This window comes from Argiope bruennichi, chromosome 5 (genome assembly GCF_947563725.1).
Source record: "Argiope bruennichi chromosome 5, qqArgBrue1.1, whole genome shotgun sequence".
NCBI classification, from domain to species: Eukaryota; Metazoa; Arthropoda; class Arachnida; order Araneae; family Araneidae; genus Argiope; species Argiope bruennichi.
The window spans coordinates 48121800-48136908 of NC_079155.1; the positions used below are offsets into that span (position 1 = coordinate 48121800).

The following is a 15109-nucleotide window of genomic DNA, read 5'->3' on the forward strand; positions in this document are numbered from 1 at the left end:
TTATAAAATTTTATGCCTTTTGTCGTTATATAATACTAGAAAATTTAAGCAGGAAAAAAAAAATCGAAAGAAAAGAGGAAAAATTGATAGAAAAAAGGTTTATTTCAAATATACAGTTAAAAAAAAGATAAAATTCAAGGGAAAAAAAAAAACCGATAAGATATTTATCACCTCTTCATTTGACACAATCATCTTCGCGACAGCAATCATAAATTGCAAAATTTATCCATGGTTAATGTAAGTAATTTTGGATCTAACAAGAAAGTTATTTCTTCTTCGTTAATGAAAATAAATACTCGCACCGATAAGTATTTTCCAAAATAATGAAATAATTTCATATGCCGATTTTTGAGTGTTTTCAAACTTCGATTGCAAAAATATATATTAAAATTCAGGCATTCCCATTTCATTGAATATTGCCTTTAAATCTGAACACTAGATCTCGAACATCCCCATTTGCATATTCTATACCTAAAAAATATATTCTATGTATGTGTCTGTTTTTAATAATTTCAGAATTATGTTACAAAATTTTTCTTAAAAAATTGATATTTTTTTCTTTGCTGGGAGCGAAGACATTTGTAGTGGGGCATATCGATGGACAGTTTGATACCATTGTTTAAACATACATTTGGAGACTATTTATGTGTTCGAATTTCGCATTTTTTTATATTTGACAGCTAGTTCAATTAGATGAACGTCGGAATTTGAAGCCTTATTAAGGAAAGTTTTGGACGGATCTTGTAATTTTGAATCGTGGCCTAATGACAAAGAACCTGTATCAACGGTATCAAACATTTCTTTTCCACACCAAATGGAAGACGTTTAGTCCTAAAAGATGCACTCGAATGATGACTCTCCCTCAGCATTCTAGAGGGTTCATTATTCTGACGTTTTATTTGTTTATTTTTTAATTTTAATTGTTAAAAATACCTGCAAAATGGTAAGAAGATGTGGAAAATAATTCCGGAAAATATAAATTAAAACAATTATATATTTCGGAGCAATGAACAAATCCTTGTTTTAAGTGAATAAATGTGGATCGAATTATTTTACCGAGTGCAAAGAGTTAATATTCCCCAGATCCGCTGTCGCCATAGCCTAACGTCAAAACTATCTTCAGACAACAGAATCGGTAATATGACTTGACAAATATAAATAATTTTTTGTCCTATTTTTAATTCAATAGAAATCTCTCTTAGGGGAACAGTGACATTTATATGGGTGCTTATTTTTCGATCTTTTGGAAGGAGGAATATTTTGCCAACTGCTATTCATATTAGATTAATTTTCCATATTATTTTCAGCCTAAAATACAAAAGACCTTTATAACAATTTTTTGATTATTTTTGAAGCAAAATAATTGTGCTTTTTAAATTAAAAAACGGCGGATGTGGACTCTCCATTATTTTCTCGTATATTCTCTAATAAACTTGTCATGCCAATGCCTTTAACATGGCACTGACGCGTAATAGTTACGAAATATTAATTTTCGGAGAGGATTTAGCAATTTTATTGAACCTATCGTGCTATCCTTGGCGCGTTATTTGATGATTAATCCCTGTCATGCCGTTAATGGTATCCAATAATCGATTTTCAGTTTTAGTCGCGTTTTTCTCAGCGGATTGAAACAAAAATTTGACTTGTGGTAAAAAAAAAAAAAAAAAAAAAAAAGATCTTAAACCATATTTGATATATTTAACTCATTGCGTTTTTGAGTTAAAGCGTTCATATGTTTCTGAAAGTACAGACCTACAGCATTTCGCTCAAAATTTGACAGGTGTCTACATTATAGATGATAAAGCTGTATATCGAATTTTATCTATCTAGCTCTCTTCATTTTATAATTATCGTATTAACTTATATTCGAATAGCCGGACTTCTTCTGAACAGATTTTACACAAAATATGATAGAAATCTATAAATTTGGTGTAGAGATCTACACCAAATTTCATTCGTCTAACTTAAAGCATTTTTGATTTATCTTTGTCGCAGACAGACAGACGGTCATTTTTCCAAAAAATGCGTCTTTCGAACTAAGGGAGGTTTAAAACGCGAAGATTTATAAAAATCTAAGGTTCGAATTTTTTGATAATTATATTTTCTTTATACTACATATATGAGAAAGTAATAAACTTTAGAGGGCATGAAAAAAAATTATAACAATGTAATTTTGTTTAACATCTAGCAATGCTTTTTACATAATCTATACTATTTTAGGAATTCTGTCGTGTTGACAGGAAAAGATTTGTTGCAGAATTCACTTGAAAGAAAAGGCTATTTCAATGCTATTTAAAAAACATAATTTATCCCCTTTCAACTGCAGTTTTCATTCTTTTAGCACTAAAAGGGATTCTTACGAAGGTTATTCCAATTTACGCAGTCACAGTCATGCTTCGACCGATCGAAATCTTTTTTTACGCCACTGAGTCCAGGCAATAAAAATTTCAGATAATCTGCGTTCCGTATGACAGGTCCTCTAAGGCAGAAATGATTCAGTGCAATGAAGAAGCACATTAAAGTAGAAGTTCAAGGTATTCGTTTAAACACTCTCATAGAGTAAATTTTACAGTTCACAGAGTCTAGAGGGTAAAATGGAAGTTATTGTTTTGTCATTACGAGACATTAATTGATTTTTTTTTCTAACTTCTAAGCAGATAGGAACAACTGCAAGAAAAACCAGCCGAAGCTCAATAATCACTATCAGTCAGGAATTTGAAAACAGTTTCAGACGGATTTTTCTTGTATTTTTTTTATTAGAATTGTCATTTTAAAGCAAAAAAACATCAAGTATAGACCTTCCCCCCCTCTTTAAATGGGAAAGTTTACTTCTTTAAATGAAGATAAACATGATAAGTATTGCCATAAAATTATTGATTAATTTATAAAATGATAATTGAATTCTAAATTTGAATTTATGAGAAAAAAATACAAATCAATTCTAGAAAGATAAAAGAATCATTTATAAAATAAGTGAAAGGAATGAATAAACAATAATGTAAAATATTATAAGAAGAAAATAAAAAATGCTGAGCATTCTAAGAAAATTGAAATGGATTAATAATAAAAAAAAATCAAATAAATATATTGACAGTAAATTTAGTAAATTCTACAATTTTGTTTTGAGATAAATTAATGAGTCATGACATATATCAATAATAAAGACTGTTTTTAGGAAATTCATACAAATTAAAAATTCAATTACATTCGCTACTGATATAACAGCTTTTAATATGTAATAATAAAAAGTTAAACAAGAATAAAAATATTAAATAGAAATTAATTAATAAATTAATTTGCACAATTCTATTAACTAATTATTTCCTTTAGATAAAAATTAGATAACATTTTAGTAACAGCTAAATACATAACCATTTTTTTATCAATAAAAAAATTCGATATCAACAACACGAATTAAAAGCTGTGAAAATATAACAACATAAAATTAACCATGGAAGAGTGAAATGCAAAATTTTACTCGAAAATAGGAAGACTTAATGAAACTTGGGAAAATAACACTGATCTAGATCTGACTAACAGGACGTTCTCATTTACTTTTCGTCTCTGATGAAAATCTTAGAAAATTATGACCAAATTATGCTGTCATACTGCTATTTCTTTCCTTTCATGAATATTTTTATTACTTTTTTTAAAAAAACATGTAGTAATGTAGTAATTTCATCAAATGACAACAAAAACAACCCCGAACAGTTTCGATTCGAGTCACTGGATTCGATATGAAGTAACAAGAAATGCCAAGTCTCGCTCAATCTATCTTTAACTAATAATATAGATGAAACTGTGTGAGTATAAAGAGACTGTAGCGTCTCTTTAGACCAGACTATTTGATAAACATATCTAACATGGTCCAAATAAATATACTTTGGAGAGGGGGAATTTGCATTCTGGGATATTTTTTTGAAAGTTCACTTAATTAAAAATTAAGTCAGATTTTCATATTTTTTTTCAAAAATTTCCGAAAACATTATAACAAAAAATAATTTTAACATCATTTAAAAAATTCAAAAACTTATATTTTCAATGTTACCATTTTTTGTCGCATAATATGCTCCATTTTTTAATTAATTAAAAAATATGTTATGAGTGTTTTGCAATTATGTAATGATAAGTAGCCTAAGTAAGGATAAGAATCATTATTGAAGCGAAACTGTTTTCATATTTAACGGCAATATTGCATTTTGGCTTTTTCTCTATTTTTGATGACCAAGACATGAAGTACGATTTTATTTTCTTAGGTTGAAAAGGTTTCAATAAAAGGCATGCTTTAAATAAAATTTTTATTGTTTTTATAATTAAGGTCTAATTACAGAATCCAATAATGGTAAATTATACTCATTTTTAAACTCTGTTTTTCTTTCCTGCGATGTAATTGGATGTATAAAGGCACAGACAGTAAATTAGGGAAATTCCTTAAACAATGTACAGAACGATGTGAGACTTCTAGAATAGTATGAGTCTGATGATCATCAAAATTTGAAATTTAAAAATATATTGTTGAAAAAGAAATTCTGATGAAGTTAAACAAAATATTTAATTGAAATTTATAGCAAACATTAATCCCTGCGAGCCAATAGGTTTCCAGCGGCTTATTTATATAACATATTTTACATTTTCTTTTCCACATAGTTGCGAAATCTTTCTCCTTGATACAAGATTTCATTTAAAAATGGATGAATTTTTGGAACTGATTTTATTTTAGATTAATACTTTTTAATATCATAAAAAAGTAGAGTAAGGAAAGTGAAATATAGAAATTTAGTTAGAATTTTAGGGTCAAAAGATTAATGGTAGACCACAATAATTTGTGAAATACTCGTTTTTATAGAACAACAATCAAAGAAGACTCGCTTTTTTAATTATATTATTTTGGGATAAAAAAAAACAATTGTCTAGCCATACCTTGGTATAACCATGTTTCTGGTAATTGGGACAAATAACTGTCTGTTAAACTATTTTTTTCCTTATTTTTATACATATAAATAAAAAAAATGAGAAACATTAGTTTAATATTTACATCTGAATGAATCTACTTTAGCTGTTTCTCACTGTTTCAGTAAAATTCAATATTAATAAACGGATGATGGTGATAAAAGGTGCTTCAGCAATGATGAAACAAAGAAAGTACAGCAAGTTATACATGCTTGAAATAAAAAAAAAACCAAGATGAGATAAATTTGTTTGATAAAAATGCATTTAATTGCACTTTTAGTTGTTCCATATTATATATATGTAATGATATTTTAAACTTTAATTTCAATTTAATTAATTTCCAAGATTTTATCTTCATTTAGTCCCTAGTAACTTCATTCAAAAATATTCCCTTATTTCGTGATCCAATTCCAGTTTCTCTACTTAATTAATTCAAGAGAAGCTTTGTTAAATTGTTGAATCAGCTAAAATCTAACTTTCCCACACTGCGCGTGAAGAGATAAAATACCGCTGATCAGGCAAATTCTTTTTTAAAATCTCCCTGTGTTTCCCCTACCTTGTCCACCCGTGTAACGAAAATCCCTATCGAAATCTCATAATACATTAGCACTGTAAAGAAATATTTTCCCTATCAAAATCATAGGTTATATAAGACCAGGGATAAAATGTCCAAGAGCTTTTTCCTCATTCCTTTTCTGTGTCGCTATGTGTGCTCATCGCTTGTACATATGCTTGCTTCTTCAAAATGAAATAAAACGACGTCACAAAAATTAAAAGTATCTTCACTGTCTTCAAACTGCATCATGCTTCACAACAAATAATGTTACATATTATATATATATATATATATATATATATATATATATATATATATATATATATATATATATATATAAACTGCGTGAGAAATTTGCTAATAATAATATTTGACAAATAATTATTAAATTGATAATTCTAGAAGTCCAGAATTACGAAGATTCGAGAAATTATAGTCAAGTTTCTTTAAAAAGTTTAAATTTAAGTCAGGAAATAAACCTGGATTTAACATTTCCTCTTTCTAATAATATATAAAAAATAGTTTTCGAATCTAATTTGTGAAAATGCATATCAAATGTTTTCAAAGAAAATGAAAATCTCTAAATGTTTAAAAACGTTTTCTAGAATTTGACTGCTGGAACATTGAATTGCTTGATATTTCTCAATTTTTGATGTTTGATATTTACTCAATTTTTTGCAGAGGTTAGTTTGTAAAAATACTTACAACATTATAAAAATAGTAACAGTTACAATTTCAACATATATTATAGCAACATACTCAACACAAGAAAAGTATTTTCGAACTTGCTAATAGCAAGAGATGATCTGAATGACTGAACGCCAAGACATTTAATCAGGCACTGAAATAGACGCAAAATATTCCTGTTACAAAGCGGCTCACACGTTCATCCCTCACTTAAGGGGTACGTCCCACCATCGGGGGGGGGGGGAGAGGCAACTCGGCCTCCACATCATTTTTGTTCGCCATGGTAGCGAGAACTTTCTTACTTGTATGTAAATTCCATATAGAGCTAAAATTCCTAGGGCCACTCATGTAGTGACATATAAGACCAGCATTACAGAACTAAACAAAAAAAGTTGATAACCCCACCCTTTTATTTTTTCATCATATCAAACATTTATAAATAATGTTATTTTACAAAAAAGAATGTAAAATGAAATTTACATTCTAGGTATATGAAAAGCACTACAAATATCTTATCCATATCTGGCTTCTAAAAACCATTACTTCGACCCAAATTGTTGAAATTCTAGCACTGGGTTAATATTGCCCATGGATTATTTTTGTAATCTACATAAACATTTAGGCGTATAAATCGCGAAATTTTAATTATTTGTTCAATTCTAGATAAGTAAAATTTCTTGCGGAATTAATTTGAAGTGATTATAGTAAGATTTCTTTTAACTTGGCATTCATTTTCTGAAAGAAAAAAAAATTAAGAAAGGAATGTGGATTTCATATCTAGAAGTCTTATAATAAATGAGTTAATTTATTTCCATACATGTGAGCATACAGTTGTGTCAATTGCCATTCAGATAAAAAATGATTTGATCCATTAATATATCCAGGGCACGAACACTATCTCATCTTTCAGAGTAAGAAATCTTGTCACATTCTATTCATCATTCGCCTTTACCAAAATTCCAAATAATTCTTTTCTATTATTCCAAACTGCCTATCAAGACGCAGACGATAAAACGACACAAGCAGACTTTAAACAGGAAGGTCGGAATTCGAACGTGAATCACGTGTCATTCTATCTCCATTGATAAAACCACATTCCCGCACATTTAGCGCATACTAAACGGGGATTATTCAACCTTTACAAACACAGCAAAACAGTAAATTGAATACCCGCTTGCTTTGCTTCACGGTCTATTGTATGGAGCGAGATTATATAGACACCAGATAGGAAGAAGACCGTACGATGAACAGGAATGCGGAAAGAATTTACATTGTTTTGCCGATGGTAATGAGCAGTTTTATCAAATGTGTATCACAACAGGCCATGAGGAATGGCTTTAGTAAGTAAAGATAAGAGCATAGAAAACAGCAGAGACAAGTCTGCAAACAGCAAGCATTATGATAAATTTTAAATCGGCATTTCACGCTGCGAAAAACAGCATTAATTCTTTTTGGCAAGATAATATTTATACTGTATGAGTACAGTCTAGACAGGAATGGCATCTAAATTCAGTTCTTCAAAAATGCTATGGATTAAAAATGAATTTGAATAATAATTCATATCTTTTATTTTAACGAATATGCTTTGATCGAGAAACCAATAACATATTTAAGTTATAACAATAATAAGCCCCAGATGAATTGGAAGAACAGATATCTGTTGATCAAGAAACTTGCCATTGATCATGTTTCCACAGAAATACATCTTGTTTGTGAAGAAGGTTAAAGCTTAAATGTTCTCCAAGTGGATAAAAATCAGGAAGCGTCTGAGATGTGTCACTTCTGATATTAGATCAAGATTCATCCCCGAACGCTTCGGGGTAATTTCACAATTAGAGATGCAACACATTTATCTAACCAGCCAAGAAATTTTGCAGTTAGAAGTCATTTTCCTTTTGTACGGTCGAAAAAGAAATTTAATTTGTAAGAGAAACGCATTTAATGGGACAGAAATTTAAGGCCTAAAAAAAAAAAAAAAAACTCTGGAATCATGCTTACTGTGTGTTAACACTCTGCGGGGTAAAATCGTTCTAAAGTCTTAGGCTCCCAAAACTGTCCCAGTAAATGCGTTTTCTTTTATCCTTTTTACTTTCTTGTATACGTAATATAGGAAAAAGTATAATAATCGTCAAAAAATTTCAAGCTCGAAATTTTGACAAATCGCCACGTTTTTCACCACGCTGTGATCGAAAAACATATTTTTGGAAAATGTCCGTCTGTCTGTGACAAAGAAAATGCTTTGAGCTAGACGGTTGAAATTTGGTACATGGTCTTTATACCAAATTTTCAGATTTCAATCAAATTTTGAATAAAATATGTTTAGAGGAAGTCCGTCTCTTCAAATATAAGTCATCACGATAATTACAAAACGAAGAGAACTAGATTGATAAATTTCGGCATACAGATTTAAGATTGATTTCGGCATACAGATTGACTGTCTGTCAGTCTGTATTTTCAGAAACATACAAACACGATAATTCAAAAAAGGAATGATTGAAATATATAAAATTTGATATGGGATTTTATGAGTACAAGTGCAGTTTTGAGTCGAATTTTTGTTTCAATCAGTTGAGTAAACCGTATCAAAAGAACAAACACATGCCGGTACTGATCGCCTAATAACTGGTCAAAGATGACACGATAGATTCAGTAAAAATGCTGAATTCAAGCCAAAAGTTAATATTTCGTAACTATTGTACGCCAATGTCATGTAAGGCGTTCTCTGGCATGATTAGTTTATTAGAGAGTATGCGAGGAAATTTAGGGAGACCCGCTGGCTATTTTTGAAATTAATTTTTTACGCTTGTCATCTTGAACAGTGGCATTTTATTTTAATTTGAAAAATTTCACTTATTTTTCATAAAGCTAGTTCAGTTTTTTGGTTTATCCTTGGTTGCTACACCTAATTTTAATGCTAATCGGGCCTGAGTGCATTGCTGAATAGAATGCAAACAATTCCTCCTTTATTTTTAACTGATTTTTTATTTCATTTTTGATATGGGATATAGCATAAATAGGAAACACAAATAAGTCTAAAAAGTATCTCAACCATTTCTTGCCAATGGTAATAAGTAAATACATAAATAAATAAATAAACAGCGAAAGAGAGAGATCCTTTGAAATAAGCACAAATAATTTCTACTACTTATATTTGTTCTTCAGATTTAATTTAATTAAATATAACATGACGAAAAATAATATGACGCACACTCAGTTCAAAAATTAAATACAATAAAATCAGCTGAACTTATTGAAATCAAATGACCTTAAATATCTCACTACAACGAATGTAATAATGTATGAATACTTTTTTCTCACGAAGTTAATTATTACTGACACAAATGTTTCGTCTATTGTTTCAGTCTCACCTGTTGAAAATGGGTGGTTCACTAATGATCAAGAAAGAACAAAGAAAGTAAGCGGAAGAGAATTCATATTACATCGGAATTAAGCAAATAAAAGGTAAGCAAACAGTATATAACACATGGCATTTTTATAAATAGGTGAAAGTAGTGATTGCTTAGTTGCGTGCTAATGCGACCTGGAAAATGCTGATTTTTTCACAGCGACGCCAAGAAACATTATCTATATTTTATGATTTTATTAAAAATAAGTTTTTAATTAAATTTTATAGGTAGCGACACATTTGCGAAACGTTATTACAACTTACCGCATAGAAATTGCAAAAGTATCGCCATTTACAGTTACAAAATGAGTACACATATAAACCTTGTATGGATTCAAGGTTCATTTAATGACATTGCTTCATCTGCATGTGCTGTGACAGAATAATCTTTATAAGATGCTTATGACAATTCATAAAATTAAAATTTAGCAGCATGGAATTAAATGAATTTTGGAATTCATGTGAATATTCATTTCTAATTGTAAAAGTTCTATAGAGAATTTAAATTTGCTACTTCTGCTTTATGCAAAGCCGGATTTACAGCGGTTGCTTGCATAAAGGATATATGAGTTTAGTTTAATTCCGCGGGTTAAGAAAATGAGAAGCACTAAAATAGCCCCCCCCCCCCTTGCGATTATCTATTATATTTATTATAATTCAATTTTCAATAGTCTCTATCAATTTTCATTTAATCTAAAATATGCTTTATTTAATTTTACTTAGGACATATAAATAACTAGCCGCCTTTGGCGACCAGCCGGTTCGCCAATCTTAATGCTCGTTAAAATTTCAATAATTCAATATTTTATGTAATTCCTACTTTAATAGCTTCTTCATCAAATATTTTAAAGCTTCAAATTTTGATAGTCATGTAATTCACTCATAATAATATAAAGTCCTTCAGCCATAACATAATATGTATCTCTCTAATTTTCTGTTAGTTCCGGTAGAATTTATGCTTAAAATTAAAATGGAAATGACTAAACTGCAATTAATATAATATTTTTTACTGAAACAAAGCATTTTTTTAATAATATGATTACTGATAATAGAGTCACTGAGCGTTTAAACTTTATGGGCACTAAAGAATATCTTTCTTAAGTTATGTAATATCTCAAGAATTTGTCAACAAAATTTTCTCAGATTCATCATGAACAGATCGATTCATTAACAATGTTTAATTTTAAATGCATCAAACTTTAAGAAAATAAAATGAATCGTTTAAAATAATCGGTCGAAAACAGGTTTAAAAAACTACTTTAAAAACGATGTACTTAAAACTATAAGCATATACAAAAAATATATAACTAACATAAATACAATTTACTTACAAAAGCATGCAACTAACCTAAAAATAATTTAAATCAACCGTTGATAACGGTTGTCATGGCAACATTCAGAATGCGCATGCGTGAATTTTCTTCGCCAGCTCCGGTAACGCAAATGCGTGAATTTTTCTACGCCAGTTGGGGTAACGCTATGCAGATTATACATTTTTAATTTCCTTTATTCTGTGTTATTTTAATTCAAAAGTACTTCAGAATGAATCTGAAACATGGATTAATTAACAATGTTTAATTTTAAATGCATAAAACATTAAGAAAATAAACAGAATCGTTTGAAATAATCCGCCGAAAAATGTTAACCCTAGCCTCATTTCTGTTGGGAGAAAAAAAAAATTGAAGTTGGCGGTGGGGAAAATAGAAGATTTTTTTGGCGGAAAAGTTGGCGGTGGGGAAAATGGAAGATTTTTTTGGCGGGAAAGTTAGTTTTTAATTAATAATTAAAATTCTAATTAAAATTTCAAACAAAGGGACCCCAGGTGCACATTCCCGACCTCTAAGGTATACATGTACCAAATTTGATAGCTGTATGTCAAATGACCTGGCCTGTAGAGCGCCAACACACACACACACACACACACATTGAGCTTTATTATAAGTATAGATATAGATTAACTAAATTGCAAATAAATAAATAAATAAAAAATACTAAGTTTTGCATAGAGCGCTTTGATAAAAATATAAATTCACCAAAGGCTCAAGAGTTGAAAATTTTTGAGATTCACTCGGTAAAGAGATTGGAAATATTATTAAAAATGCGAGGAAAAAGGAAAAACTAAATAATTTAGTGGCGTGATTGTTTTTAACGTTATTTCCATGATAATACAACTGGAATAATGGAACGAGAAATCATATTAACGAAAACACATTACACATTTTTAAAATTACAGTTTTCTCTAATTAAATTAATAACACTTGCAACAAACGTTACATATATTTCACACATAGCTGTCTATTTAGCTCTTCTTTGCATGATTTTTTCTTTTTGTGTGAAATAAATGAGGGTGATATAATTCATGCTCTAGATTAAAGGGAAAATGTTTTAAAAAAATCAAAGTATAAATATATAATATAAAATACATAAAAAAACAGTATGATAAAAATATTCATTATCATGCAAATTTACATGTTAAAGCTCGGTACAAAATCTTTGCCACTCTCCTCTAAATTTCTTCACTCATTATTGTCTTTATTAGCAAAAAAAAAAAAAAAAAAAAAAAATCTCAGATTAGTTATAAAAAATATTCAAGAAACTGCGCGTTTCTTCCAACCACAACAAACAGCGGAATGACAAGCTCAAACCCACTATAATGATTGTGACATTTGATTTGACAGCTACGTTCCTTATTACACAATAGTCGCGAAAAAAGTTGCCAGCAACAACAAATTTACAGTAAACCTGTTTTGAGTACGATTTTATGTTCAATAAATGTTATGATGGAAATTTCCATCATCATGCAAAAAAGGATTAACAATATTATTGGTAACTAAAAACATAGATTAATTAAAATTTCTTAAAATTTTTCAGTCAATCATCGATCAAAAATTTATTTTCGATACTGTTATAAAATTTTACAGATTTATTATATTTTGTTTGCAGATTGATAAACAAATTAGAAAAACGATTGATTAAGTCATATTTCCCGAAAAAACGTTTCATCATTACTATAAATGAAACATATTATTATGCTACTGCTACAAAAGATAAATTAACTATACCTAATCACTGATCTCAAGAAATATGCTTTTTTTCTGTAACTTTAAAGTTGAATCCAAGAAACACAAAACCCAACAAATGTTTTGTTCGTTTTACAAAATTTATGCGTTTATGTTCTGCATTTGAAAGGAACAGCTAACAATACCGTCGTGAAGTAAAGGAATAATCGTCTATCAGCACGGAAAGAAAATAGAAGCTTTTTATTATTTTCAAATGAATACATATCTTTAATACTCCACTTTTACATCGTCTCACAATGCAAGTACACACACATGAGTGCCTTTCAACACATACTTGAGTTAATTTTGAAGCACTTAACTCAACAGAGCATTGCTTCCGCCTTTAGGAGACAAAGATGCTTTGATCTAGTATTCTGAATGCAATATACAATGGGAATAGAACGCTAAATCCAAAATGCCATTCAATAAATTTAATCAATGCGAAAATATTTAAGTAAATATGAGAATAAGTACCTATAACTGAATTAAAATACATACCAAATTAAAAGAGCTATAACACCTAATGTAAAAAATTACGATAAGCACAATTTCCAAAGTACATGAAATAATGTTGATGTCGGAAAAGCATTCGTTTTAGATATATCCAACTTTAGTGAAATAATACATAATAAAACTTGTGGTCAATACAATGCAGATAGAATGTCTCCCAACTAAAAGCATGTACTGTTGATAGGTAAATGGATGATACACGTATTCAAACATTTTATCTTCTTATTATCAGTTTGTTTCATTACTTAACTATGCATTACATTTTATCATTTCTACATAAAGATGACAGATGAAACTTATCGTCGTTCGTAAAACAAAAGAAATCGCGTATATTTGAAAGATGATTAGAAATATTTATGTACTCTGTTTACAAGATAAAAAGAAAATACCCGCTGAAAGTACTACTATACCCTTTCTTTCAGATGACTTATCAAATTAAGCTAATAGCAATTTTAAAGGGCAATTATTCATTCACTATTATTCATCTAATTTTTATTGCAGTTAATGTAAAGGAATTACACGATTTTAGGATGTAATGCATTCAAATAATTTTTTTTTCTGAACTTCATAAAACAACCATTAGAAAGCCACAAGAAGTCGCTTTAAATATAATTTATACAGGAAAAAATAATTCCCGATCCAGAGATTTTAATTTGCAAACTGACAGAATCGACTCTAAACTTTATGGAACAGTAAACTTTTAATGATACTGACATTTCTGACATAGAACTTCAAATAATAATTGTTTTTAAATATGAATGCGACTCTTTTTTTTTTTTCTTCTGTTGAAAATTCAGCTTAAGAAAAATGAGAATTTTATGGAATAATAAATTAAATTAATAGCTCTGAATTAGTAGTGATAAAAGTGTAATGGATTTTATAGCTACTGTTATTAGATTTTTATTTCCAATTAAATTATTATTAGTATATTTAATTTAAGGTGCTTCCGCTGGCCATGGCCTTGAATCAGTAATGAATGAATGAAATAAATGCAGTTTTCTTTTTATACATAACTGTCATTATACATAAGTTCATTACATCATATCGAATGTCACAATTTTGACATTCAATATGATGTTATTAGCATAAAAGATTTTGATAACAAGATTAGTAAATGATAAATATTTAAAAGCAAATTAACAAATCATGTTTTAACGATTCAATACTGAAGCATTTTTGAATAATACAATTATATATTAACAAGTCAAAAGATCGGAGAGCTAAAGTTAATATTTTCTTACAACGAATAATTTTCTTGTTGGTAAACCTTCTCGAGTTGATTAAAAAAAAAAAAAAAAAATCTGTTGTAGCTGCTATGCTTTTTCTTAATGCCCAGTGGATTCAAGACGGGAAGGGGGAGGGTTGAAGCTCTAGTTCGAAGAATGATAATGTTTCATATTAGATTCGTCAGTCAGTTTTATTTATCAAATTTACGATTTAAAATGTATAAAAATTTAAATCTGTCTAAAAAAATTATTTAATATCATCTCAATGTACGAGCATAAACCCACCGAGTAAATAAAACAACAAAATATTAAATTAACATATGCTAAAAGATTTTAAAAATTTAATTAAATAAGATAAATTTTTTTAATAAAAAAAGAAAAAAGTTTATTTTTCAAAAAAAATTTTAAACTAAAGGTGTAATATGCATCAATGTTATTGAAAAAATATTTTAAAATTTTCAATTAAAAATCTTATTAAAACTTTGGAAAAACTTTTTAGAGAGCACTTTCTATCCAAGAAGTAAATACGTGCTAAATTTAGTAGCTAAGTTCCTAATATCAGTTCTTTCGGGCATTTTATACAATTTTTTCGCCATGCATGTCTCGTCATGAAGAAAACAATATACAGAAGCTGACATGCATATATAAAAACATCAGCATTTAAATAGCTATTAAACATAAACAATGGCTTGATAAAATTATTCTATTTGCAAAA

General features: G+C 28.8%; 1 protein-coding gene across 5 annotated transcripts in view; it reads right to left on the reverse strand.

Moving 5' to 3' along the window:
* Positions 1-15109, reverse strand: part of LOC129968775 (leucine-rich repeat flightless-interacting protein 2-like) — an 87342-nt gene that overhangs the window by 23608 nt on the left and 48625 nt on the right. The window contains exon 1 of one of the 5 annotated variants that reach the window (XM_056083018.1): positions 13157-13322. The exons of the other annotated variants lie outside the window; for them this stretch is intronic. The gene's annotated coding sequence lies outside the window, so the exon portion shown is untranslated. Of the gene's footprint in view, positions 1-13156; positions 13323-15109 lie in introns of those variants that run through there. 5 annotated transcript variants of the gene reach the window in all.